General features: G+C 37.6%; 1 long non-coding RNA gene across 1 annotated transcript in view; it reads left to right on the top strand.

Annotated features, from left to right (window-relative positions):
• The window catches only part of LOC109025927 (uncharacterized), a 234,895-nt gene that overhangs the window by 60,994 nt on the left and 146,831 nt on the right, over positions 1–27,070 (top strand). Inside the window, exons 2-4 of the long non-coding RNA XR_008677808.1 lie at positions 864–1,045; positions 3,135–3,285; positions 4,387–4,583. This is a non-coding gene — a long non-coding RNA (uncharacterized lncRNA). The remainder of the gene's footprint in view (positions 1–863; positions 1,046–3,134; positions 3,286–4,386; positions 4,584–27,070) is intronic.

Genomic DNA, 27,070 nt, shown 5'->3' on the forward strand with positions numbered 1-27,070 from the left:
GGTGGTGTTTTGGGATATGGGATCCAGAACTGCTAGAAATTCCAGTGGGAATTTGAATTGGAAAAGTGATAATTTTCAGACTTGTATTTCTTTCGTTTAAACAACTGACTCATAGTTAAGACATACTTTCAGCATACTGTGTATAATTAACTTTGTTTCCTGTGAAAACCTTTATATTTTGAATCAAGATAATGCTTTTTAATGAAGACCTTTTGGCACAACATTTTAAAAATCAAAATGATGATTTTTAGTGTCAAAACCTTTACATTTCAAAGTAGTAAGAGTTGTATATTGAAGCTAGAATTTTTTAAAGCCAATTCATGTTTGGGTATTTAGCTCATCTTGGCTTTTTTTTTCTTGTTGTACCTCCTAATTGATAGTTTATCCTGATACAAAAGATAAAAATTTAAACCTGTTTATGCTAATATGCAATAACTAATTTACTATTGCATCTTAATTTCTGCTCTCAAAATCTTGTTTTAGGGATCTTATGGGTTGTGGAAATCTCTGTAAAATGGTTTTGGTCTAAGCTACTTGGTTACCAAGATGCCAGTTCAAGAACTAATGACAATTGATATTCATGATTGTACTTGTTTCAGGCAATCCACGCTATGGTTGCTTGAAGGTCTTCCAAATGGTAGCCTTCTCTAGGCAATATTGTCCACTCTGTTATGCTATCAACCAAAGACTGGCTTTTCTCTTTGGCTCCACAGAAATTTATTGAGATAACATCATGAGATCATTGCTATACCCAGTGCTTTTAGACAGGGATCTATGAGCTGCCTGGAAACACAGAGCCAACAACAGGCTTCATTTGAAATCTCACAGTTGAAATATGTGATATATTAAAGTTCACCTTGCAGGTGTGAGCATTCGGATCACCAACGCTGTGACCTCGCTGTGTGAATGGGAGCTACTACAGGAAGGAAGCTTACAAATGAGCTGCATGGATCCCACATTTTGCTAAAATCAAATAGGACCTTTCTCCTCTTTGTTGAATGCCGTAATACACAAGAAATTAGCCAGCAGGATGCTCATGTCCAAGGTACTCATTCTTTTCACCCAATTCAAAGAGAGCCAGTTTCATCACTTTTATTCTGCAAGAAAAATTTCACCATAAGACAACCAGTTTCCCAAAAGAAAGTGAAGTCTTTTATCTTAAGAGAGTAAAAAGTAAATTTTTCCTATGTATTTTAATGAAGGGTTTCTCTTCAAACAACCCTTGCTTCTCATCAGAAGTTGTCCTTATATAGGAGAAATTACCTGGACTTTGGTGTCAAACAGACCTCAGTTCTAATCCTAAATCCAGAACTTAATAGCTTTTGCCTTTTCATATCATGTATGTGCTGAGCTTCTATTGTGTAATTCATGAAACAGAGATAATAATAATACTTTATGAGACTGTTTTGAGGATTAAATATTAATAAAAAAGCTACTGTACTCAGGTTGTGTAAGCCTATGAGTACCACTTAAACAAATTCCCAAATTGTCTCAGGAATAGGTGTGCATGTGTGTTAATAAGTGTGCATGTGAACGTTTGTAGTAGAATAAGTATGGGATGGGCACTGGAGACTTGGGTTTCAGGCTCTCTCTCTCTGTCCTACTGTCTTCTGTCTCTGTCTTTGTCTTAGCCTCAGTTTCCTCATCTTTAAAAGGAATATACCCCAGGCAGATGTCATGATGACTAGTTGAGATGATCTATGTAAAGTACCTGGAACATGGCCAACACTCTATGTAAATACTAGTTTTCTTCCCCTTTTCTCTGTATACCTTTGTATATGGAGAGAAAGGGGGAGCAGGAGAAAATTAAACGCTGTATATTTCACACTTGCAAAATGATTTCTTAATTATGCTGATGATATTGAACATCCATTGCTTACTTTGAACAGTGAAAATCACTTATACATGTTTTCTCCCGTAATTCTTACTCCAACCCTTTTTGAGAGATGCTGGTACTACCTCCGTTTTATAGATAGCAAAGTTCAGAAGTTTAGGTAACTCACCTGAGATTGAACATGGGTCTCCCGGATTCCAAAGCCAACCAAAGTGTTCAAGCGTTTGCTTTTCTGCTCCCCTAACCAAGCTTCCTTGTCCTTTATTCATGAGTATTTTGTTTGTTTTTTGTTTTGTTTTTGTTTGTTTGTCTTTTCCTAATCTTTAAATCTTTAAATTTAGACCAGGAAGAGAACTGTCTTAAAAATACAGTCAGGACTAACCTCAGCTGTCTTTAGACCTATGCTAGTCCAGAAGGTATCATTATTTTTCAGCCTGAGTATTTGATTGTTGCTTTTATAAGTACATAATTGAGATGCACTGAGGAAAAAAAGACAGCACTGCACTTTCTCATTTGCTTTGCAACAAAGGTAGATGGTTTGAAGAAGCCTTGCCCTTCAATGATTAGGCAGCTTGTATGACTAATAAGAATATTGTCCCTAAAGGAAAGTGGAACATCTTACAAATACAAGGGCACTCAATTAGAGTTTTAAATTAGAATGTAATTATGTGTTTTTTTTCTCTTTTTTTGAAGAAAAAAAGAGCTTTTAATCTTTTAGGTGGCTTATTTTGGTGAAAAACAATTTTAGGAAGTGTTTAAATTTAAAAAGCTACTCTGTGTCTTGTTTAATTTTGGACCTAGTCCAGTCCCTGAAGGACTAGAAGCAGATAAGTTTGCTTATACCTGGCTTTTTAAGCCACTTCATTTTATAATTCAAAACAGGGATGAGCTGTTGATACGGATTACTGCACTCAGTATAATGAAATTGTCAATATGCTTTGAGATGCACGGCATGTAATCAGACATGTAGAGAAATAGCCCATTCAGTCCCTGAAACAAAAGATTTGCCTTTGAGACCATGACTGTACAAAAGCAACCATGCTCTTTATTTAGGAAATAAACTGGAATGGGGTAGTTTTCTCAACGTGAAACCAATGTACTCTTTGACCCAAAACACTCTCCTTTATAGTTTCCATGGACATTTTCCAGGTGGATAAATAAAAGGTTATCGTTTGATTATGGTAGGTCAGGCTCTTGTCTTGTCTGATCAATAATATTATACTTCCTATGACTTTAGAGAGAAGAACAACATGGACGATAAAGACCAATGTGGTTATTTGTAAATCTATTCTTTTGAAAGGTCTCCCTTTATCTACCACCCGAGTTGGCATGAAACAACTTCTGGGGTTCAAATCTTCTGAACAATGATACAAGTCTTAGCAAATTTCAAGAATAATTTAAAGAGGAAATAAATAGCTTTTTGTTTAACTTGGATCAATTATCTCCTTTTGGTAAGTCTCTTTTCCCATCCTGTGTATTTCTTGTCTGCTCTATCATTTGAATGTTTTCTGATAAGAACATTAGTAGAAGCTATCAACTGGACCCTGCAATGTTCTGGGTATGGTTGTAAATGCTTTACACTTATATTTTATGTAATGCTTTAAATTTTGTGAAGGTAGGTTTTGTTTCTCCATTCTATGAATGATTGAAGAGATAAAGTGACTCGTAGTTTCCATAACGATTATATGGTAGAAGTCAGGTTTACCCACCTTTACTCTTAATCATACAGATGTACTCATTAAGGGTTGCTCTTAATCATACAGGTAGACTCATTAAGGGTTATGAAGTGGGGTCTAGCTCATTCTGCCCTTGTTCTTTGCAGTCAGCCCCATCACCAATTACTGGCTATGCTTTTCTAAAGCCAGTCATGCCAACACAAATTTGGTTAGGATAAGTTTCCTAGAATCCTAGAAATTCAGAGTTTCAAAAAATGCTAGAGGGCACAGGATCCAATTCCTTATACATACTTGTGAGAAACTGAAGACCAGGAAGGCAAACAAGTAAATAAAACAACAAAAAAAACCTTGTCACGATTCACTCAGATGGTAGGTGGCAGGACTGAAATTAATAGTCCTTTCTGCTGTGTTCAAATCACTCTGCCTCCATATTACTAGTGATATATTTGCATCTTTACTTGTTTCTAAGGATACATTGCAGAATTTTGCATCATTTTTCAAGTCCTGTTTTTTTTTAAAAAAAACTATGTAGGAATTTTAAAAACTCTTGTTGAGAAAATAATTATAGATGAAAACACAAATAACTGGAATGCTATTTTGAGACATCTCAAACCAGAGTAGGAGGCTGAAAGTAACAAAGTAAACAAGCCATTGAATACAGGAGCTGGGAATAGTGTTAAAAAAAATCATACTATTCAAAGTTTCTGAAAAATGCTCAGGTAGTGGGATGATTAGTGGGTACACGATGGGTTTTTGGTGATATCAACAAAATTCTAGCGTTGATTTGATGATATTAGTATATATGTGCACACGTGTTTATATATATATATATGTCTGTATGTATCTATGCATATTTATGTGTATACATTTTTTCAGCTCCCAGCTTCATGCCAGGTACTCTCCACTGTGCCTGGGAAATATGAATCCCTGCCCTCATGAACAAACATTGGCCATGAGGATTTTCCCTACAACCCAAGAACTATTTGAAGTTTGAAGTCTTTCAGCCCAGACAACACTGGCTATTTTCACCTTTGCCTTCAACTATAAAGGCTGGGCTCTCTCTGCAGGAGTGGGTAAGTACAGCCCGTGGCGGAGAAGAGAGAAAAAGTCTTTCAGTGCAGTACAGGCTCTATCACAATAGATGGGCCTCATTAGCCATTCTCAGCCTCATAGATAATGCAGTCGTGGATGGCATCATTTGGTCTAGTGAAGAATTGCCCAGGAGATTGTGTTGACATCTGAGATTTATTTTAATCCTTTTTTGCAGATTTTATAACGAGCATTGTAACAAAGTATGCCAAAGAATCATTACATATCTTATAAAATCTTAATAATACAAAAATTAGAAACGTTTTTCATGCACACGTTCAATTTGTTCAAAGTCCTGATTTTGCTTTGCTGATTAGCATATAGTGCCCTGTGAGGGGACCCTGCCTTTAAGAGATCATGCTCCGTGGATTGCGATGTATATTTTTAAATGAGTAGTATGCATATTATGTTTACAGGCTGCTACTGTCAAATCACACAGTTTGAACTAAATGATGCAGAATGGACACATACCTATGTACATGCGTTCTTTTTTTTTCACTTATTCACTAAATCCTTATTGACTGTCCAGCTTGAGCATAAAAAATAAAGTGAAAAAATAAGCCTTCAGAAATAAAGAGATATTTCCACTGTGGATCAGAAGATGTATTATGGGGATCTGTCTGGAAAAGTAAATGATTCCTACAAGGGCATGCAGCTGGAGGAGCGGCTGTAGCAAGAATGTAGGACCCAGGGCTGGATGCATGCCTTCTTTCCTTGAGTCCACACTGAATAGTTGCATGATCCCAAGCAAAGCATTCCATCATTTTGACCTTCTTTCCTCAACTGGAAAATGAGATTAATCTTACCTACTTTATAGTGCTATTGTGAAGATGAAAGGGAATATTGTATGCAAAATTACCTAGCACAGAAGAGATAGCCAGTAAAGTTTTTCACTTTTTCCCTTTCTGTTATTTAGTGGTAAGATCTCAACCAATTCAGTATCCTGAAAATGCAGTGTATGGCACATAGGTCATTGCAATACATTTCCTTCATGAAACTCTTCCTGGCCCTGACTTGGCGTCTCATGCAATGTCCTTCATTTCTCCTCCCCTCTCCCAACCCAGAAGTCAGGTTGTTTGTTTATTCTTTCCCCAGATTTCTGCTTTCTTCATCCTCCAGGCTTCCTTTTCTCTTGAGCATCTATTTGCTTCCCTTTCCTTTCTACAGCATTTTCTTACTCTTTTTTTAAAAAAATTATACTTAAATTATGGGATACATATGCAGAACGGGCAGGTTTGTTACATAGGTATACACATGCCGTGGTGGTTCGCTGCACCCATCAACTCGTCATCTACATTAAATATTTCTCCTAATGCTATCCGTCCTCTAACCCCTCACCCCCCGACAGGCCCCGATGTGTGATGTTCCCCTCCCTGTGTCCATGTGTTCTCGTTGTTCAGCTCCCAGTTGTGAGTGAGAACATGTAGTGTTTGGTTTTCTGCTTCTGTGTTAGTTTGCTGAGAATGATGGTTTCCAGCTTCATCCATGTCCCTGAAGAGGATATGAACTCATCCTTTTTTATGGCTGTGTAGTATTCCATGGTGTATATGTGCCACATTTTCTTTATCCAATCTATAATTGATGGGCATTTGGGTTGGTTCCAAGTCTTTGCTATTGTTAACAGTGCTACAATAAACATACATGTGCATGTGTCTTTATAGTAGACTGATTTATAATCCTTTGGGTATATACCCAGTAATGGGATTGCTGGGTCAAATGGTATTTCTGGTTCTAGATCTTTGAGCAATCGCCACACTGTCTTCCGCAATGGTTGAACTAATGTACGCTCCCACCAACACTGTAAAAGCATTTCTTTGGGTTCTATTCTTCTCAAAACCTGTATGTATGTATGTCTGTATGTACCCATGTATATTTATATGCATACATTTTTATAGTTCCTGTTGTATGCTGCTACCATGTGACACTACTTCCAGGCCCCTTATTTTCCTGGCATCAAAATAGTATTACTGAAATGGTTTTAATCTGGAGGCTTTCCTGATAATAAATAGGGATAACAAAAACATGAGTCATTAAAAATTGAAAATGTCCTAAAAATCTCCAAAAATTCTTACTTATGGTTGTGTCAAGACTTTGTTACAGTATTAACAGATCTTATTTTTACTGCATTTTTACTCCCATCTCTCCCCGTCCAGTCCAAGGGGATAATTGGGCTTTTGACTCAAGAGTTTCCATTTTAAAGCTTGCCTGTAAGTCCTGTCCACCATTCATCATGATCACCCCTGCCCAATCCTCACTCTCCTTCAGACATTAAGGATTTTGTTTCCTAAAGTTAAAGTCACTAAAGAGATATATTAAGGGGAGGAGAAAGAGGCAAATACCTTGAGCATTGGGAGAGGTGATAAGAAAACATTAGGGGAAATTGTTAAGGACTAGGAAGAAGATGGTGGCCTGAATTTCTCTGAATAAGGAAAATTGATGCAGAAATCTAGGGAGGTGGGACAGACCTGCCTCCTAGAGAACCTGGGAACCCAGGAACTGAACTCAGCAACTGTAGACTGTAGGCACCAGGGCCCCAACCTGGCAGTGTGTACTTTGCCCAATTGTAGCAAGGCAGCTCTGGAATCAATTTAATACATTATGAGTTACCATCATTCCTAGGACTTTCACACAACTCTGGAGTGGAAGGAAGGAGCTCCAATAATAATAATGTAATGAAACTTCCTACTAGTCTAGTTGTATGACAGCTTAGTGTCAGATTAAATTAGATGTAAGAACCTGCATGTGTGTGTGTGTGTGTGTGTGTGTGTGTGTGTGTGTGAGATATTTATTACGTAATTTGCTAGAATGTGTTAAATACAATGGAGAAAATAAATCAAGAAATGCTGATAGGAAATGTTATAGTTGGAAGAGGTTGGAATTTGAATGTTGTGGACAGGGAAGATCTTACTAAATAGAAAACACTTGAACAAAGTTTTGAAAAGGGTGAAGGAAAGAGCGATAAAGAGATTCAAAGGAAAGAGTATTACAGATAGAAGGAAGAGCAAGGTCTGTGAGGCCGAGAGGTAGGAACATGCCTGCTCTAATGAGAGGCGCTGAGAAGTTGTTGTAAAACTGCACTGTCCCTGACCATATACAGCTATCAAACATTTGCAATGTGGCTAGCCTGAACTGAGGTGTATTGTACACACAAATGACACACCAGATTTCAGAGATGTCGTAACGAAAGAAAAACCTAAACTATATCATGTACAATTGGTACTTATTAAATGTTGAAATACAATGTTTTGGATATATTATGTCAAATAGATTATTAAAGTTAATTGCATCTGTTTTATACATATTTTTAATGTTGCTACTGGAAAATTAAAAATTGCACTTCTTTTATGTAGCTCACATTATATTCTTCTGGCAGTACTATTGGAGAAGATGAGATCTGGAAGGTGATGATGCCAAATTTTTAATGCTCCTTAGGCCATTATAAGATATTTGCATTTGTTCTAAGAGGGAGGCTATTAATTTCAAATTATTTACCAAAATTGGGATATCACTAAGAACTCATTGAAGTATAATTTGTTATACTGCAATATATATATTATACTGAAATATATATATAACTATATATAGCTATATATATAGCTATATATAACTATATATAGCTATATATAACTATATATATAGCTATATATAACTATATATAGCTATATATAACTATATATATAGCTATATATAACTATATATACACTATATATATGCTAAATATATAACTATATATAGTTATATATATGTATATAGTTATATACATATACATGTATGTATACTATATACATACACACACATATATAACATATACATATACATACATACATATATAGCTATATATAACTATATATACACACATATATATAACATATACATATATACACATATATGTATACATATACATATATACACATATATGTATACATATACATATATACACATATATGTATACATATACATATATATATACACACACACATATATATATATAACACCTTTGAGCAGAAGATGAGCATAATCTACCATTTTTATAACTGGATCACTCTGGGTACTCTTACAGGTTATAGGAGGACAAGGATGAAATCAAGGACACCTATTAAAGGGCATTCCAATAATCCAGGCTAGAGATGGTGCTGACTTGGGTAGCAGCATAGGTTATGATATGTGGTCAGATACCAGAGGAATTTCTAATACATTCAAAGTGTGATGTAAGAAAAAAAGAATGAGGATTACTCCCCAGAATGTTTGTCTTGAATATCTATGCAGGTTTGTTTTTCATTCAGTGAGATGGAGAAGATGAGGAGAGTGGATTGGGACAGAAACTCAGGAGTTTAGCTTTGTACATGTTAAGGTTGAAACATTTATTGGGCATCCAGGTAGAGGTTTATGGAGGTAGTTTGATAATCAGGGAGCGGTCTTGGCAGAAGATAAACTCTGGAGGATAATCAATATAAAAATTGGCATTTGGTACCATGAGATTAAATGGTATCACCAATGGAGTGAATTAGAGGTGGGGAAGAGAAGAGGCAGGAGGATCGAGGCAGGGGGAACTCAGAGAGTTCATGAGCAGAACTACTGCTACATTTACCCTGGAACACACTTTGTAGCACTCACTTCTGGGGTTCTCATTGATGTAGACTTATTCAGAAGGAGAAACACCAGTACTAACTGGAAAGGTCCTGTTTGTTCTGGGCTGGACAGTTACAGCAGAAAGAGTGTTAATCAGTGGGAGAAAAGGCAGATGTAAAGTATATTCCTCCATATATAGATATGTCATTGTTTAAATGGACAAATTATGCTGCAAAGAACTCTAGTTATATCCCAATTTTGGTAAATAATTTAAAATTACAGCAATCTCAAGATCACAGTGTGACATCGATTATATTAAAGACTCCCTGAAATTTCTTAGTAAAATGTTAATTTTACATCACCTTAATTTTTTAATGCTACCCAATACCAGATTTGATGTCCAAATAAAGATGAGGAGGTCTTAGAACTCTACAATAGTGGAATCACTGTGACATGCACTTTCTAAGTACACATTATGGAGACATTTTCAGGTGCTCTTGACCTTGTCCTCTGGAAAATATGCTCCTTATATGTCCACTTAGTGCCACATTTTGAACTATTGCCTCTGAGGTTTCTGAGTCTCTTTTTCCCCTTGAAACTGGATCAACATGTTCATTTCTTAAAGGTGAAGATTCCTCAGAGGAATAGAAGGTAGAGGCTGAGTGACCAAAAGCAGAATAATATTAACCTACTGCAGGATACCTACAATGTAATATAAAAAATTAGCTGTTTCTTCTAGAAGAAGGATTTCCCTCTATTCATCTAGCTTGGATGGGAATATAGTGTGGGTAGCTAAGAATTCAGGCTCTGGGGCTGTACTTCCTGAGTTCAAATATTGGTTCTCCCATTCTGTAGTCATTTGATCTTGGGTAAAAATTTAATCTCTGTGTTTCAGATTTCTCACCTGTACAATGGGGATAATACTGCTATTGACATCATAGAGTTGTTGAAAGGATTAAGTGACTTAATACTTGTTAAACCTTATACTAGTGCCTCGCTAAGCACTCTATACATGTTCTCTATTTTTGTTTTCTATCTACCCATCACACTTTGTGTTCTGAAATTGCTGTCATCAGGAAGTATTTGTCCTCATTTTGCACAAAAAAACAATTTTAGTTTCTGAGCCCCCATCCTTTTGAAATTGAGGATGTCATGAAAGCCCAAATTTTGTAGTTTTTCCTACTGCCTTGACTCTTCAGACCTTTCGTCATATACTCACATGAGTTAATGAAAAGCCATTCTTTGTTATAGCCCTTTTGATTCCTTTATGTCCCCAAGTTCTGCTGCTTTTGTGATATGTACCACATTGTCATTTCCTTAGGGGCTTGCCATGTCCTTTAGGTACAATCAGAACACAATTCAATCATTCAAGATGGAGTGACAAACATCAGATTTACCCATTTGCCTGAAACCACCACAAAATGGATATAATATATGAAACATGCTTTGTGGGACACTGGACACCAGGCAGTGAAATTCAGTGATCCCTGAAAGACAGCAAACAATGTGAGTCCTACAATTTCCCCAGTTTATGGCCAGGAGACAGTTTCCAAGCCATAGTGCAGAAAAGGGGACCCAGGCAGAGTCTGGCATACTCTTGGAGTTGAGGAGATGGATCTGAGAGCCTGGTAAAACCAAAACAGCTAGAGTTTGCTGGACAGTGTACTAGTGAAGAGAGAGCTGCACACAGAGAGAATTCCAGAGAACCACAGAGGGTTCTCCTCTAGCATTCAAATGAATATTGATGTACACATGCATGTGAGGAAGTTACCCAACATCAAGGAAAGAACCACCTAAAAGGATTAGGAACAGCATTGTTCAACATTCAAACAAGTCTGAGAATAGTGCCTGTTCCCACCAGCCATGCTGGAAAACCTCAAGATTTATGAAGCATTGGATAGAATATTTAGGAGGATCTTGCATCAGAAGTGGGAAAAATTAAGGACGAGCACAGCTCTGATCTCACATAAGAAATCTTAAGTGTAAGACCCAAAAGGATCATAGTGCTTCCAAATAACTACATCCCGGAACAAAGTTTCAAAATATTTATAGAACCACAAAATCACCTAGCTTCAACAAGATCATAATCACAATATGCAGCATCTAATAAAAAATTACTGATTATGGAAAAAGCAAAACTATCAATCAATTAAAGCCAACTCAGTACTGACAAAGGTGTTAAATCTAGCAAATAAAGGCATGAAATGAGCTAGCAAATAAAGGCATAAAATATGCTATTCTATCTATGTCACATGTATCTAAAAAATTAAGTAGGAACATAGAAAATTTAAGAAAGACCCAAATCAAACTTTTATAGCTGAAAACTTCAATGTCCAAGATAAAAAATATGCTGGGTGCTATTAATCATAGATTAGACATTGTAAACGAAAGACCAGTGAACTTGAAGGCACAACAATAGAAACTATTAAAAATAAAATACAGATTCAAAAAAATTGAAAGAGAAAAATAAAGCATCGGTGGGGCAAATTGCAACGGCCTGATATATGTGTAATTGGAGTCTCTGAAGGAGTAAGGAGAAAGAACATACATCCAAAGAAATCATGACTGAACATTTTCCATATTTGCTGGAAATTATAAACTCACAGATTTAAAAAGCTCAATGAACATCAAACACATGAAACATGAGGAAAGCTACAGCAAAGCACATAACAATTAAACTTAAAAATGTTATAAGTAGCCAGAGGGAAAAATAAGACACACACTGTGCAGAAGAACAAGATAAGGATAACAGGAGATTTCCCATCAGAAACAGCAGAAGCAAGAAGGAAATGGAGCAACATCTTTCAAGTACAGAAAAAAAAATAAAAAGGTCAATATACAATCCTAGACAGTGAAAATATCTTTAAAAACGAAACTGAAATAAAGACTACTTTCATACATAAAAGGTTCACAGAATTTTATCACCAGCAGATCAGCAATTTAAGAATGTTAAAGGAAGTCCTTAGGGCAGAAAGAGAATTATATCACATAGAAATATGGATCAGCATAAAGGAAAGGAAACTGCCAATATCAGTAACCGCAAAGGAAAAAATAGAAGTTTCTTATTCAGATCTTTTTAAGTATAATTAAATCTTTAAACAAAAAAAATGTAAAGTCAAGTTTATAATAAATATACAAGTGAAATATATGACAACAATAACGCAAGGGTCAGGAGGGGGAAATGGAAGTGTACTATTGTAAAGTTCTTAGGCTGGATCTGAAGTGGTATAATATCACTTGAAGGTAGATTGTGACAAGTTAAAATACATACTACAAACCCTAAAGCAACCACTAAGTTAAAGAGTGATAGCTAGCAAGCCAACAGAGATCAAACAGAATCATCAAATGTGCTGTCTAATGTATGTTTTCCTTTAAATAAATATCATGACATGGCACATGGCTTCTGGAAATCTATTCTTTTGAAAAACAGAAAAGTTAATTTTGAAGAAATAGAAAAGCACCTAGGAAAGTGGAGACTAAATCAAGCCCAGAAAAGCTGGATCTTACACTGATCCCAGGGTATGTCAACCATCTTTGTCCTGCAAATATCCTGAAAACAAGAAGCTTATCTATCCCAAGACTGTTGCAGGGATTAGTTGGAATTTCAAACGGAAGTACAAGACTTGAATCAGGAAGTAATCCACTTCCTTCACTGCATGGGGCAGATTGCAAACTTAAGTGTTGGGTTTCATTTCCAACATTCAGCCACTATATGAAGGCCCCATAAGCCTGTCGGAATTGGCTTACAGAAGAAGGTACTATCTAAAGCAAAATCAGTCTCAACAACTAGCCTATGTCTATTAAAATACATTTAAAAAAATAAATAAATTTTATAAAAATGGTACAATCTTACCAAAACAGTGAATATCTTTCTACCTGCAGATGTCAACCAATTCTTGGAAGAAAAAAAACATAGATGGAAGAATATTAACTGAAAAATAGAGTGTAAGGAACATCAACTTAAAGTATCAACAATGAGATTCCTGTAATAGGAAGAGAAATTGACCTGCCTATCAGAGAACCCCAACCAGGGGATGCAAGTGAGAAGTAGAATAGAAATCAGAGGCATTTTAGAGGTATTATTCGTCTATATATATCACAGCTGTCAGCCCTTATTTCCTACTCCTTCTTGAAAAACACCTGACTGCTACATGTTATTCCCCAATCAAAACAACAACAAAGAGTTTTGGGGTTTGGGGTTTTGTTTTTGTTTGTAAAACTGGAAGGTATTGTTACAAGGGAGCAGACTAGATAGTGTGAAGGCTAGTCACCTTGAGAAAACCCTCCTCATTCTGGCATTTGAGGAAGGCTACCTCCAGTATAATTGTGAGCCCAAGCCCATTCCTGCTGAATTAAAGCTTACAGCTAATAAACGACTGCCCTCAGTAAATCTTTCTATTGCTTAATTTTTAAATGTGAAAAAATAACTGAGGATCATCAGGCATTTGAGGAAATAATTCACACCTATGGAAAAACTGATCAAAAGGAAAATGAAGTGACTCAGGAACAGAGAATCACTTAAAAATCTGAAATCCATATTCATAAAAACCCAAGGAAATTTTACATCTGTAAAACCAAATCAGCGTGCTATTAAAAAGGAGCTATCAGAAAATAAGAAAGAGCTCTTGTACATTTAAAATACCTTTGCCAAAACTAAAAGAAGACAGGAAAAAGTTGAAAGAAAATGTTTAAAGACAAAGAAAACCACCAAAATGTAGAGCAAAAAGACGAGAAGTCAGAAAACATGGAGGAAAAGGGAGGCATAAATTGAAGACAAATTGGTTAGTTTCTGAAGAAGAAAATGAAGAAAAGGAAAGAGGAGGAACTATCAGTGTGCCCAGAAGGTACTCAGCAAATATTTGAAGAATGGGAAAATCAACAGAATCTCGGGTTGGCTGTTTATGAACAATGTGAAGTTGGACAAGTTGCTCATTCTGTCTGGAGTTTCTTCCTTCACAGCATGGTGGGTGGTGGGTATGAGGCTTTATGTTTTGCAAATTATTTTGCATTTATTATAACTGCCTTTTTAAATTTAATAATTGTTATAAAATAGGACATAGCCCTACAATATATTATCATTGCTATATAATTAGTATTAATTTTTTAAAACTGTAGGGCATTGATTAAAAAATTCCCTTTTACCTATCACATATGCAAACTGATGCTCCTATGTCCTATTTAAGGGATTACTTTATACTTTAAAAATGTCTTATTGAAAGGATACTTCTCAACGTACATTGGCCAGGCTACTCATGCTGCATAAAATTATGATAGAGTTGATTCATGTTGAAATTCTCTTTCCTTGTCAATTATTCTCTTCTGCTACTTCCCTTCTAGGTTCATTTAGAAACAAATGGAATTTACTATATTGCAAACTATTGAATTTTAGGTAGCTTTGGCTAGTATACAGTATACTTTATCTATGAAGATTCAATTCATAAATACATTCATATGAATAGTTTTGTAATTCCAATCATTGCATTTTGGTATTTTTTCTATTTTAAATAGAAGCTGATTGAAGGCAACATCAAAAACTGACATCCAAGTACCTTTTCCCAAAATCATATATATTTTGAGCCTAGGAGACACTTAGAGTTCATGCAGTGTAATTCAATATCCTCGTGTTAGAAATCAGGAACCTAATGAAGGACAAGATTGGTGAAATCTATTCTTCACGGTGGAGCCAAGGTTGAACCCAAACTTCTAACACCTAGAAGAGTGTCCATTCTGGTGATTAAAAAAAAATTGTTGACCATCTATGTATTCTAAAAGAAAAAAACGTAAATTCATAACAAAAGATAGACATTTCTAAAGTAAATGCAGTCTCAAGGGATGAGCTAATCATGTGTACAGAAGGTGTCAAGTACAGTGTAAAAGCAATTAACAAAATTGAAATGTATTCTTTAGTTATTTAAATCAGATAAGTGAGAACGTATGTTCTTACATGATATCATAAAGCCATTCTATTTTCTAATCTTGTTACAGAATCACCAAAGGGTATTTTATTTTCTGTCTTACTTTCTACTTTTCTTGGTTTAGTAATCCTTTTAAAGGAAAAAAAACCTCCCTAAAATTGAAGTGAATACATTTAATGCAGTATAATCAGCTTCTAAATCTACTTAACTGGAGCCCCATCATGCATTTAGTGCATTGAATGAATGGCACAAATGGGAAACGTATTATAATGAGGACCGGGTGAATTTTGTGAGACTAAAACTTCACTTTCCTGAAATGTTTTTAAGCATCTGATTTTGTAGTCAAGTATAAGTCAATTTGCATAGCTCCTTATTTGCATTTGACCTAGACACCTGCATTACTTTTTGGAGAATTCTACTTTTATGGTGCTTTTGAACACTTCACTTCCACCCCACTATGACAAAATGCATTTTGCTTGCTGTGGATCTTTGAGGGGTGCACAGTGTGATTATTTTTAACTTTTCATTTGTATTCATTTAGGTTAGAACAAGTTGTTTACTTTTATTACAAGGCTGTTTTGCTTTTCATGGGTTTATTTCCTCATTCATTTTTGAAAAACAAGATTTCGTTTTAGAGATGTGGACTTTTTGTGACAATAGACTACAAATTATACCTATGGATACTGTCACTGTTCATGTCCAGATAAAGGGCTTCCCACTTCTGCTGCACTAATATCTAGATTACATTTTTCTGTCTTGACTGATCTTGAAGAAATAAACATTCAAAACTCACATGTCCTAAATTCAACTTGTAAGTTTCCCACTTCACTTTGCTGCAAAACAATGCATTACTCTAAATGCCATCATTGTTCTTCTTTTTGTCCAACCTGAAAATGTGGGAGTTACCCTTGATTCTTTTCTCTCCCACCCTCCCGCATGCAATGAATCCCCAAGTTCAACTGAGTCTACCTCCTTCAGAGGAGAGTTTGGGTCTGTTGCTTTGCTTCTCCATTCCCATAGCGCTTGTCTCAGTTCAGGCCCACACCATCCCTCCAGTAGACCAGTTCAATTATCCAATTTTCCTCCTTTTCAATGTAGCTTTTTTTCCAGAATTAAAGTGGAAATAGCACACTGCCTTGCTGAACATGCGAAATGCAAAATATCCCGATTGCTTTTAGGATAAAAAATTAAACACCTTTCATGCTATACATGACATCTTCAAAATCTGGTCTCCAACTCCTTCTTCAACCTCATACTCCCCACTGATTTTGCCTCATCTGACTCTCAAGCCATATGGAATTTCTTCTTAAATAGCATTGCATTGGTTTTTCACAAACTTCTGAACTTGTGTATATACTATCCCTAGAATTCCCACTTCCTGACTGCACGGCTGGTGGTGTACGTCAAGAAGAATAATGGGTTTTCAGAGTATAGGTGGCAATATGGGGTCTTTATTCCAGTCTTCCCACCATTAACTACCTTGACCAAGTTACTTAGGGGAACCAAGTGTCAGTTTCTCATCTCGAAAATTGTGATAGTAATACTGTCTACCTCGATGGATTTTTGTGAGGAATATGTCTGTAAAGAGTGAAGTGTAGTGTCTGGAACATGGTGATCAATGAATGTTAGCTGTTATCAGTGCTAATCACTAGAAATAATAATGGCATTATCATCAAAGGAGATCAAAGCTACTAAAGATATCCTGTTGTATTTCATAAAAACTGCCTAGAGGTAAACTTGATAGCTATGGCAAAAATGAAAAAAATGCCTTTTCTCTACTATGCCTTAAATAATCTTCTAATTTGTAAGTCAAATCTGTGATTATATATAATGTAATTCATCTTCTATGGATGTCCATGGAAAGAGCTGAAAAATTACAGTCACCAAGAACATATTGACTGCTAGATATTACTTATTTGATTAATAAATTAAAAACTTCTGTGGCTCACTCTCTTGAATTTTCTTGCATAGGAGAAGAGTCATCAGCAATTTCCTGGCCCTAGAAAGGCAGTTTTTACAGGGAGCATCTCCAGAGAGGTACAAGGTGCAACTGAGATTTTAGTCCAGAAAGCCCCTGCTGTTTCCACACTCTGCCTTTTTCTTTCTTAATCTTCGTTAGCCCTTCCTATTATTTTTACTTTGCCTCTGGGTTCAGACTCCAGGGCCTGCTGGAGGGGAGTGGGGGTGGTCAGGAGAAGGCCCTGATTTTACAGGTTCTTTAAACACTCCCTCCAGGGCTCACCCAAAGGGCTGAGCTGCTTCCTTCCTCTCTTTTTGACATCCTCTGCAGTCAGCTCTTGTTTTCACTTTCTTTGTGGTCAGAACTACCTCTGCTATTGAAGTGATCCTTTCACCCCAACTCCCAGAACATCCATCAGCGCCTGCTTCTTGATAGTCCAGAGAGCAGGAGAAAGTCTGCTTCACTGTTGTTTGAAATAAGTAATTACTAGAGTTCCCAAAAGTGGATGACAAAAAGGTAAATTGAGTAGGAGGTTTAACTGGGTGATACCAAGGTCTCTTTCTGCACTGCCTCTTATGATTCTAGGTTTAGAGGCATTTTATTTTAAAATCCCATTGACCAAAAAAAAAAAAAAAAAAACAAAAATATAAGTAAAGGGCACACACGGGCTCTCACTTACATTAGAGAGCAGTCTGTCTGCCATAGTGAGAAGCAGGAGTTTGAGTTTCTAGTCCTCTGGCATGACCCCTGGGATCACCGGCCATGCAGCCTGGTCCCCAGGTTCTCTGCATTCCTCTTGGGCACAGAGCTCGTTGCTACTTTGTGGGCTCAAGGAACCATCATGATTTCAAGGGAGGCTGGGATTAAGGAGTTCCAGCTCTATTCCCTAGGACAGTTCCTGGGCATCCTGGTGTCTTACTAAAGTGCTTTAGTGGCCACAGAAGAGTTGAGATGTGGAGGGAGGGAAGAGGACTGAGGCTTAGGCTTGGAGGCTTCTATCAGCGCTCTCCATTTGGCATTCTTTCACCTGACAAAAGTTTACCGAACCCCTCCAGGGGCCAGGTACTGTGCTGGATGCTGGTGGGATACAGGTGACACAATCAACAAGGACTCTACTTCTTGGACAAGAGCCAGGAGGATGGGGTTGTGGAGTGCAGGTCAGTGGCGGGGGAGCTGGTAGGGGTAAGAGCAAATAAGACAATTTTAGTGAGTGATAAGTGCTATAAACATTAATTAACCACTTATAAAAAGAGTGATTTGAGGGGCTGCCTTAGATAGGGTGCTGCCTGAGGAGAGGGCTGTGGCTCTGCCAGGAAGTTCAAGGAGGGAGGGTTTTCTAGGCAGATGGTCTGAAGACTGCAGAGAGCTAAGCCAGGAAGGAAGCCTTGTGTATTCAGGAACCATGAGCACTTAAGAGCGTGTCAGAGAGAAGGCAGGAGGCAGGTCACATGGGCCTTACAGAGTTTGGATTTCATGCTAATATACTGGGTTTCAGGTAAAGTTTCAAAAGAAAAAAGGAGTTGTCATACAATGAGTAGAATCTGGAGATAGAAACCATAAACTAGGTTGAAAAGAAGTTTAATAGAAGTACTTACGAATTCTGTTGGATGAGTAACTGCAAAATCACAGAAGGACTGTATTCTGGGCCTGTGGCTGGGCCAGGCTTTACCTGATGGGCCGGGCTTTATGTGGTGCTTGGAGGGGCTCAGGAAACATTTGTCTGTCTACGTACATTGCCAAGCTCTCCTGCCAGCACTGTAAATTTTTCCTGCAATCTTTCTTCAGCACCCTTTACAGAGAAATGTTAAAGGTTGTGCTCACTTTAAAGGAGAAATATTTAAAAGGATCCTGTTATCAGAGAGCATGTGTTGAAGGGTGTATTTGGAGCTGAGAGGTAATAAATTAATAACAAAACAGAGATTCAGTGGCTAAAAGTAAATAAGAACCCTACTTGATGTCAGGTTTACTTGGTAATATTCCTGCCCTGACCTTGGCCTTCATTTCAATTATCTGTGCCTATCAGAAGAGGCATTGCCCTCTGCCCTTGGATCTTGCTGTCATCTCTGGATTTTACTGTAGTTCTCAGGCCCCAGGTATATATTTTTCATATTCTTCCTAATCCCCTAATCTTGGGGCAGAAGATCTGCCCTGTTGTTCTTGCATTCTTCTGTTGAAGTCTACCTGGCATCCAGCTTAACATCTGTCTCACCCTTGCTGATGGACTTCCTGGCACTAGACTACCTGCCTACCAGTCTGAGTTCCTAAGTACTGCTGCCATGGATTCTCCTCTGCTTTCTACCACTGCAGCAGGGGCCACCCTCTCACCATCTATTCCACCTGCCCCAGGACAGCAGAAGCTGCCATGTGCCAGAGGAAAGAGCCCAGGCTCTGGCTTTACCTCCGCTTGCTCCATAGCAGGGTTGTTGTGAGGAATAAAAGGAAGAACAATTTGAAATCCAAAGCATAAACCACCTAAGCAATGACTGGCACATAGCAAGTGCTCGAGTCACGTTATTTTCCTTTCATCCCAAAGGGCAGCTCCCAATCCTGCTGTGAGAATCTCGTAGCTGGCCCCATCTTCTGGTAAACCCCAGTTCATGGCCAGTGTTTCCAAAAATAAGTATAACAACAGCAGCAACAACAATGCTTGCTATTTATTGAGCCCTTATTATTTTCCAAGGGTTGATAAGCATTAACTCATTCTAACATTAAAATAGCCTTCTATGGAGATGGTGTCAATGTCTTTCAATAAATGAGGAAACTGAAGCTCAAAGACTTTAACTCATCCAAAGTCACCCATCTACTGAAGAATGGTGCTGGGGCTCTAGGTCACATATCACAGATTTTGCTTTTGATGCTCTTAACCAAAGGTGCCTCCTAAGATAGAATATCAAGAGCTGATTAGCTCTCCTGGCTCTGAGCAAGTGCTCAGGTCTCATACTGGGCATCTTCTGGGAAAAGCACTAAACCCCAGTGCTTCAAAATGTTATTTGGGGATAATGATACTTATCATTCTCAACACAATATAATAAAGATTAATTAGTGGATGTTGGTAAAGCACTTTGAAGGGGAGTGATTTAGGCATAATCACAAGTCTTACCTCTCATTGATCTTGAGCATCCTTTTTATTTAGTATTGATTCATTGTTATTGACCCAGCTTGATGGCTATTAATCAGGCCGGCTCAGGTTTTACCATTTCCAAATACATTTCTGCAAATTGGTAGTATAAGTTATTTTTGTCATAATGCATCCAGGCTTCCAACTGTCATTTTAACTGAGAATTTGAAAGGTTGAATTAATTCAACCTTCAATGACAGTTTTTTCATACTTTTATTATAGCTATTAATACATGGTATCATAATTTATTGCATATGTGTCATCTGAGGCTTCTCCATTTGAACTCCTTAGAGAGAGGATTATAATTTCTTAGTTATCACCAAATGAAATGGCTCCAGTAAGTGCCAAAAATGATGTCTAACATCTACTTCAGCTAAATATTCGTTGAATGGATGGGATTGTCTAAAACAGTTTAGTGTACTTGAGGCAGATTATGTTGAGATTGGGTTTAAGGACAAACACTTAAAGATGATTAAAACTTTTAGGTGGTTAAATTACCCAGTTTATTTTCTCTCTCCACCTGTTATATATTACACTTTCTCAGTAGCTACCATGGCCATCTTTGCAATCACCTTGATTTTCAACTTCTGTTTTTTGCTAGAACCTATATGGAAACAGCACAAGAGTTCTGAACAGTTGTTTTTTCCTTCCAGGAGGGAAGCATTGATGCTAGAGATGCAGTGTTTGCTAAATGCATACCAGTGCTAGACATAGAGCTGTACACAATGATTAGATGAGATACTGCCATTTATCCAGGCATTGTAGGAAAGCAAACTGAGGCTCATGAAGATCAGGTACCTTGTCTCAGCCACACAGCTAGTAAGTAGAAGCTTCTGGACTTGAAACCAGATTTTGACTGGCTTTAACTCTTGTAGCTTTCAGCCACAACATAACTCCTTCCAGGGTTGGTAATCAATCATCCCTCTCCCCTTTCTCATCAGAGAAAACGTTTCAGCAAATATTTAATCAATACTAACAATATGGGATTCTGCAAGTAATTCATTACCACTTATTTTCATTTTATTTTACAGCTTGATCATAACAAAAATAGAACAGACAGAGGGCTGTTGTGCTGGTGCTGAGAGAGGCTCTGAACAGGCAGGAGAGATTGAGCAAAACTGGATAACTCTAGCAGAAAGCAGATGCTGAATGGGATTGACTGTCTAGGCTCAATCCCAGGGAACTGATAAGACAGAACCGTGTGTTCAGGGAAAGTGATAAGAAAGAACTGGGTCAATCTCAGAAACATTTGCAGAGTTCAGGTGTTGAAGAAAGAGACATGAGCTCTCCCTTTTGTATTAGTGGACTGTTGAAGTGAAGCCCCTGAAACCAATTTTGCACTGCATAGTGTGACCTTGGAGCAGGCATAGCCCTGTGGTGGCTGCAGAGAAGAGGATATGAGAATCTCGTTGTAAATATAATCACCCTGTCCTGTACTTGGTAGCTCCTGGTCTTCCAAGGTTGCATCTCTTTCTCCTCTTCCTTCTCATTTCTGCACGGCCTTTCAGTCCTGCTCACTCCACCTTCCCCACCAGCAGTTCCAGCCACCATGGAAGTGAGCCCCACTGCAAGGAATACTCAGTAGAAAGACAGTGTTTGGACCAGAGACGTGGTATTTTTTTCTCTTACTATCCTGAACGCTCTGGCAAGCAGGAAGAAAAGATGAAAAGAGAAGAAGAAGGCAGCAAGGTTGTGGCTGAGGTGAAGTTCTCAGCATCCATCTGAATTGGAGAGGCTAATCTGTGTAGCCTGTGATCAACCTCTCCACCAATACTGTCAGCACCAGGTAGGGGGAGGTGAAAATACTGGAATTTCAGCACAAGAAGAAGCTCTGTCTCCATGACAGTAATGCAAAAATGAAGCAGAACATAACCATAGATCATGGAATCTTTAGGACCCTCAGAGACCTGAGGACCACCTTCCCATGACTCATCGGGTTGGGAGACTGGGGGACAGTGCATTGTCAGAGAGCCCACATTCAGAGGTGGGATGCTTAATTCATCCTTCGATGCATTCATCACATAGTTTTAAGTATCTACTACATACCAAGCTGTGTGTTATGTATAATGTATGAAGTATTGAACGAAACAGATTCAGACTTGCCCTACAGGAGTCTATACTTCAATGGAAAGGAAAAAGCAAGACTCGAACTCTTCTGCTTACTCCCACCAGATGCTCCCTCCTGAGGACCTCAGCATGAATCAGGACTGGAGGCTGTTCTGCTTTCTTCTCTTGGTCGGTGCTTCCAGGCTTACATCTCCCAGAGAAGCTCAAAGAGATGTTTGACTTTTCTAGGTAAGATTCCTGTGCTGAGAGGGAAGAAGGAAGCCGGGAAAGAGAAACAGAGAGAAAGAACATACTGTTTCTCCACAGTTGAATGGACTCCAGAGAGAGTATTTCTGCAGCAGCACAGAATCCCCTGGTCCTCATTTGCCCTGCAGTATCTCACTGGAGATGGGTTCCACAGGGTCAGACAATCCCTGTCCAGCGTAGTCCTGAGCCTCCTGGGACAGCCCTGTCTCTCCGATGACATCTGTTTCTTCTTGTCCCATGGCTGGTAAACTATTTCCCTAGATCTGTAAATGTGGGTGATTCATATAGTTAGCCATTGTTCCAATGAACCTGGGACAATTTCTGCCTCTTTCTGTTATTATCTCATATCATGAGTCCAATTTGATTGAAGCTTATAGGACAATGAAAAATGCATATATAGGATGGTTGCGGTGGCTCATGCCTGTAATCTCAGCACTATGAGAAGCCAAGGTGAGCAGATCACTTGAAGCCAGGAGTTCGCGATCAGCCTGGGAAGCATGGTGAAACCCTGTCTCTACTAAAACTTAGCACAGCATGGTGGGGCATGCCTTTAATCCCAACGACTCGGGAGACTGAGGTGGGAGGATCACTTGAACGTGGGAGGTGAAGGTTGCAGTGAGCTGAGATCTCACCACTGCACTCCAGCCTGGGTGACAGAACAAGACTGTCTCCAAAAAAAAAAAAGCATATATATATATATATATATATATATATATATATATATATATATATACACACACACACACACAATTATATACAATTATATACATAATTTATACGTGTATATATATAAAGTATATACTTGTATATATATAAAGTACCTTAGCAAAAGAGACACTGGCCCATGCCAAATTCCTCCCTTATTTTTACAAATATGTCAAAGACATTTGTGAAAAGAATCCCCTTCCTTAGGCTTTAAAAATAAAACCTGACAACATGCATTGACCACTCTCAGAGTTACAAATTCACAAAAGATTCAAAAGATTCAAAGACTACAGCTCTCCTAAGAGGAATAACTTTATAGGGAAAGAAAGGAATGAAACTGGAGAAATCTGTGATTCCTAGCTCCGAAATGACCCCCAGGACATTCAGACTATCTTGGCATCTGTTTATGTTGCTGAACAAGAAAATGCAAACACGAGTGGGACTGGATGTTTCGTAACTCCTTCAACTTAACCTGAGCTTCAGTTGGCCCAACGATACTATAGCATTTTGGGCTCTAAAAAGACAATCCAAACTGGTGGTAGTGCTAAAATAAAGGTTTACTCTCAATCATTGCCAAACAGATTAAATAACATAGATGTTACTTTGTTTCATTCTATTTTTTATGACTTGAACTATTACAAGTGTACTCCATCCAGCTCCATAATTGCCTAGCAGATTGTTGAAGGGTGGTTTTGTATTTCTGCAGATGGTGCCACCTACAGCAGTCCTTCAGTTGTTGTTTACTCTGCCAGTAGCCTTGGTCATGATCTTCTAATAGCTCATTTAGGAGAGAAGAGGGAACCATGTGGCATTTCTGTTCACAGTTCACTCACAATCAGCAGCCAATGTTATATTGTCATGGATACAGTGGTGCAAGGGGTGGACAACTGCTGATTATGCCAAATTCATTTCCAAGTTATTGCTCAGATACCTAGTGAAGAATAGAGATATACAGTATATGTGGCAAAAACGTATTAAAATGATCACAACAAAAGCCTGTTTATCAAATATTCAAGGCTGCAATAATTATTGAGGGATAGTTTCATTTAATATTATAGAAAAACTTAAGATAGAGCCAGAGCTGAATTTAATTGAAGTGTCTAAAAATGGCTGTAATTGTGTTTCTAGGTTATTGTTATCCCTATATGTGCTGTGAATGGGTTATCAGAGCTTTCATTGCTTTAAACTTTTTTTAAAGATAATATGCAAAAGTCCAAAAGTTCTTTTCAGGTCCATGAAGTTCTGTTTGAAGGCCCTTAAAACATAGTCAATAGTTATTCAAATACTGTTCATGATCTTAATGATCACAATTCTTCTCCTCCTCCTCCTCTTTCTTCTCAGGACAATAGGAGCGTATTTTGGAAAAATTATGAAGTAGTTACAAAAAATTACTCTGCAATCAGTGCACTTTCCAAAACAAAATGATATCATAGGGAGAAAAGAAATGCTTGCCTATTTTGATATTAGGTATAACTAATGTGTTAGTCTCTATCAAATTGTAGGTTATACTCTTTGCACGTCTAGACTAGCAGTGTAGTGGAAATTTTATGCAATTGCTAAGATGATTCAGACTCCTGTCTGATTTTTTTCAGGTAACTGGAGCAAATACATAGGCAATATGGTATAATTATTGGATAAAGACAGATGCTTTGGTACATCATTTCATCATGAGGATAAAATTGTAATATATTTCAACTACAAACTATTACGTGATTTTAAAATTACTGAAAGAAAGTGAGAAAGGGAGATTGAGAAAGGGAGGCAGAGAAAGGAGAGGATGAGAGAAAGGCAGAAGAGAAGAGGGAAAGAGAAAGAGAAACAGAGAGACAGAGTCATCTAGGTACATATTGTGAAGAGCAATAAAAAATGTGTTGGCACATTTTGCTGTCCTCTGAGATATCACTAAAGACATGGGAGTAATTTGACTCAGCGTTGATTGATGTTATTATCAGCAGTATGCTCTCTATGAGGGTTTTGCTCATGACAAAGTGAACACCTAGGAAACTCATTCACCACCTGGAGTTTAATCTCTCATGGAGCCTAACATGGGGGTGGGTTAACCATAGAAGAGCATTTCGAAAGGAGGAAGAAAGAGCTGACTAAGGTTAATGTATTTTTCATGGAGATATCAAGTAATCTATCCAGTATGTAATAGATTTGAGGTTAAATATGTAAGGATTGCTTAGAACATAAAATCTATTAAGTATCTAAAAATAAGTATTTAATAAATACGTTTAGTAGATAAATCTATAAGAAAAAACATGTTTATTAAAAATGCCATCACTGATGTATTAAAATTACTGGTATGATGCAGAGAAATTTAGATTCTTTTTTAAACTGCACAGTCCAAATTCTAATGCTGGCATTTGTGATTGAAAAATCTTTAAAAGTTGATCAGGTGAACAAAATTAGACCAAAAATTTTGTTCATCAAACAAAATGTCTGTGACATTTTAACTCATGATGATGAAACTGGCCAAGTTTGAATTTCTTTTCATTTTTTTTCTTTTTTTTTTTTTATTATACTTTAAGTTTTAGGGTACATGTGCACATTGTGCAGGTTAGTTACATATGTATACATGTGCCATGCTGGTGCGCTGCACCCACTAACTCGTCATCTAGCATTAGGTATATCTCCCAATGCTATCCATCCCCCCTCCCCCCACCCCACAACAGTCCCCAGAGTGTGATATTCCCCTTCCTGTGTCCATGTGATCTCATTGTTCAATTCCCACCTATGAGTGAGAATATGCGGTGTTTGGTTTTTTGTTCTTGCGATAGTTTACTGAGAATGATGGTTTCCAATTTCATCCATGTCCCTACAAAGGACATGAACTCATCACTTTTTATGGCTGCATAGTATTCCATGGTGTATATGTGCCACATTTTCTTAATCCAGTCTATCATTGTTGGACATTTGGGTTGGTTCCAAGTCTTTGCTATTGTGAATAATGCCACAATAAACATACGTGTGCATGTGTCTTTATAGCAGCATGATTTATAGTCCTTTGGGTATATACCCAGTAATGGGATGGCTGGGTCAAATGGTATTTCTAGTTCTAGATCCCTGAGGAATCGCCACACTGACTTCCACAATGGTTGAACTAGTTTACAGTCCCACCAGCAGTGTAAAAGTGTTCCTATTTCTCCACATCCTCTCCAGCACCTGTTGTTTCCTGACTTTTTAATGATTGCCATTCTAACTGGTGTGAGATGATATCTCATAGTGGTTTTGATTTGCATTTCTCTGATGCCCAGTGATGATGAGCATTTTTTCATGTGTTTTTTGGCTGCATAAATGTCTTCTTTTGAGAAGTGTCTGTTCATGTCCTTCGCCCACTTTTTGATGGGGTTGTTTGTTTTTTTCTTGTAAATTTGTTTGAGTTCATTGTAGATTCTGGATATTAGCCCTTTGTCAGATGAGTAGGTTGCGAAAATTTTCTCCCATTTTGTAGGTTGCCTGTTCACTCTGATGGTAGTTTCTTTTGCTGTGCAGAAGCTCTTTAGTTTAATTAGATCCCATTTGTCAATTTTGGCTTTTGTTGCCATTGCTTTTGGTGTTTTGGACATGAAGTCCTTGCCCACGCCTATGTCCTGAATGGTAATGCCTAGGTTTTCTTCTAGGGTTTTTATGGTTTTAGGTCTAACGTTTAAATCTTTAATCCATCTTGAATTGATTTTTGTATAAGATGTAAGGAAGGGATCCAGTTTCAGCTTTCTACATATGGCTAGCCAGTTTTCCCAGCACCATTTATTAAATAGGGAATCCTTTCCCCATTGTTTGTTTTTCTCAGGTTTGTCAAAGATCAGATAGTTGTAGGTATGCGGCATTATTTCTGAGGGCTCTGTTCTGTTCCATTGATCTATATCTCTGTTTTGGTACCAGTACCAT

This window comes from Gorilla gorilla, chromosome 11 (genome assembly GCF_029281585.2).
Source record: "Gorilla gorilla gorilla isolate KB3781 chromosome 11, NHGRI_mGorGor1-v2.1_pri, whole genome shotgun sequence".
Taxonomy (NCBI): domain Eukaryota; kingdom Metazoa; phylum Chordata; class Mammalia; order Primates; family Hominidae; genus Gorilla; species Gorilla gorilla.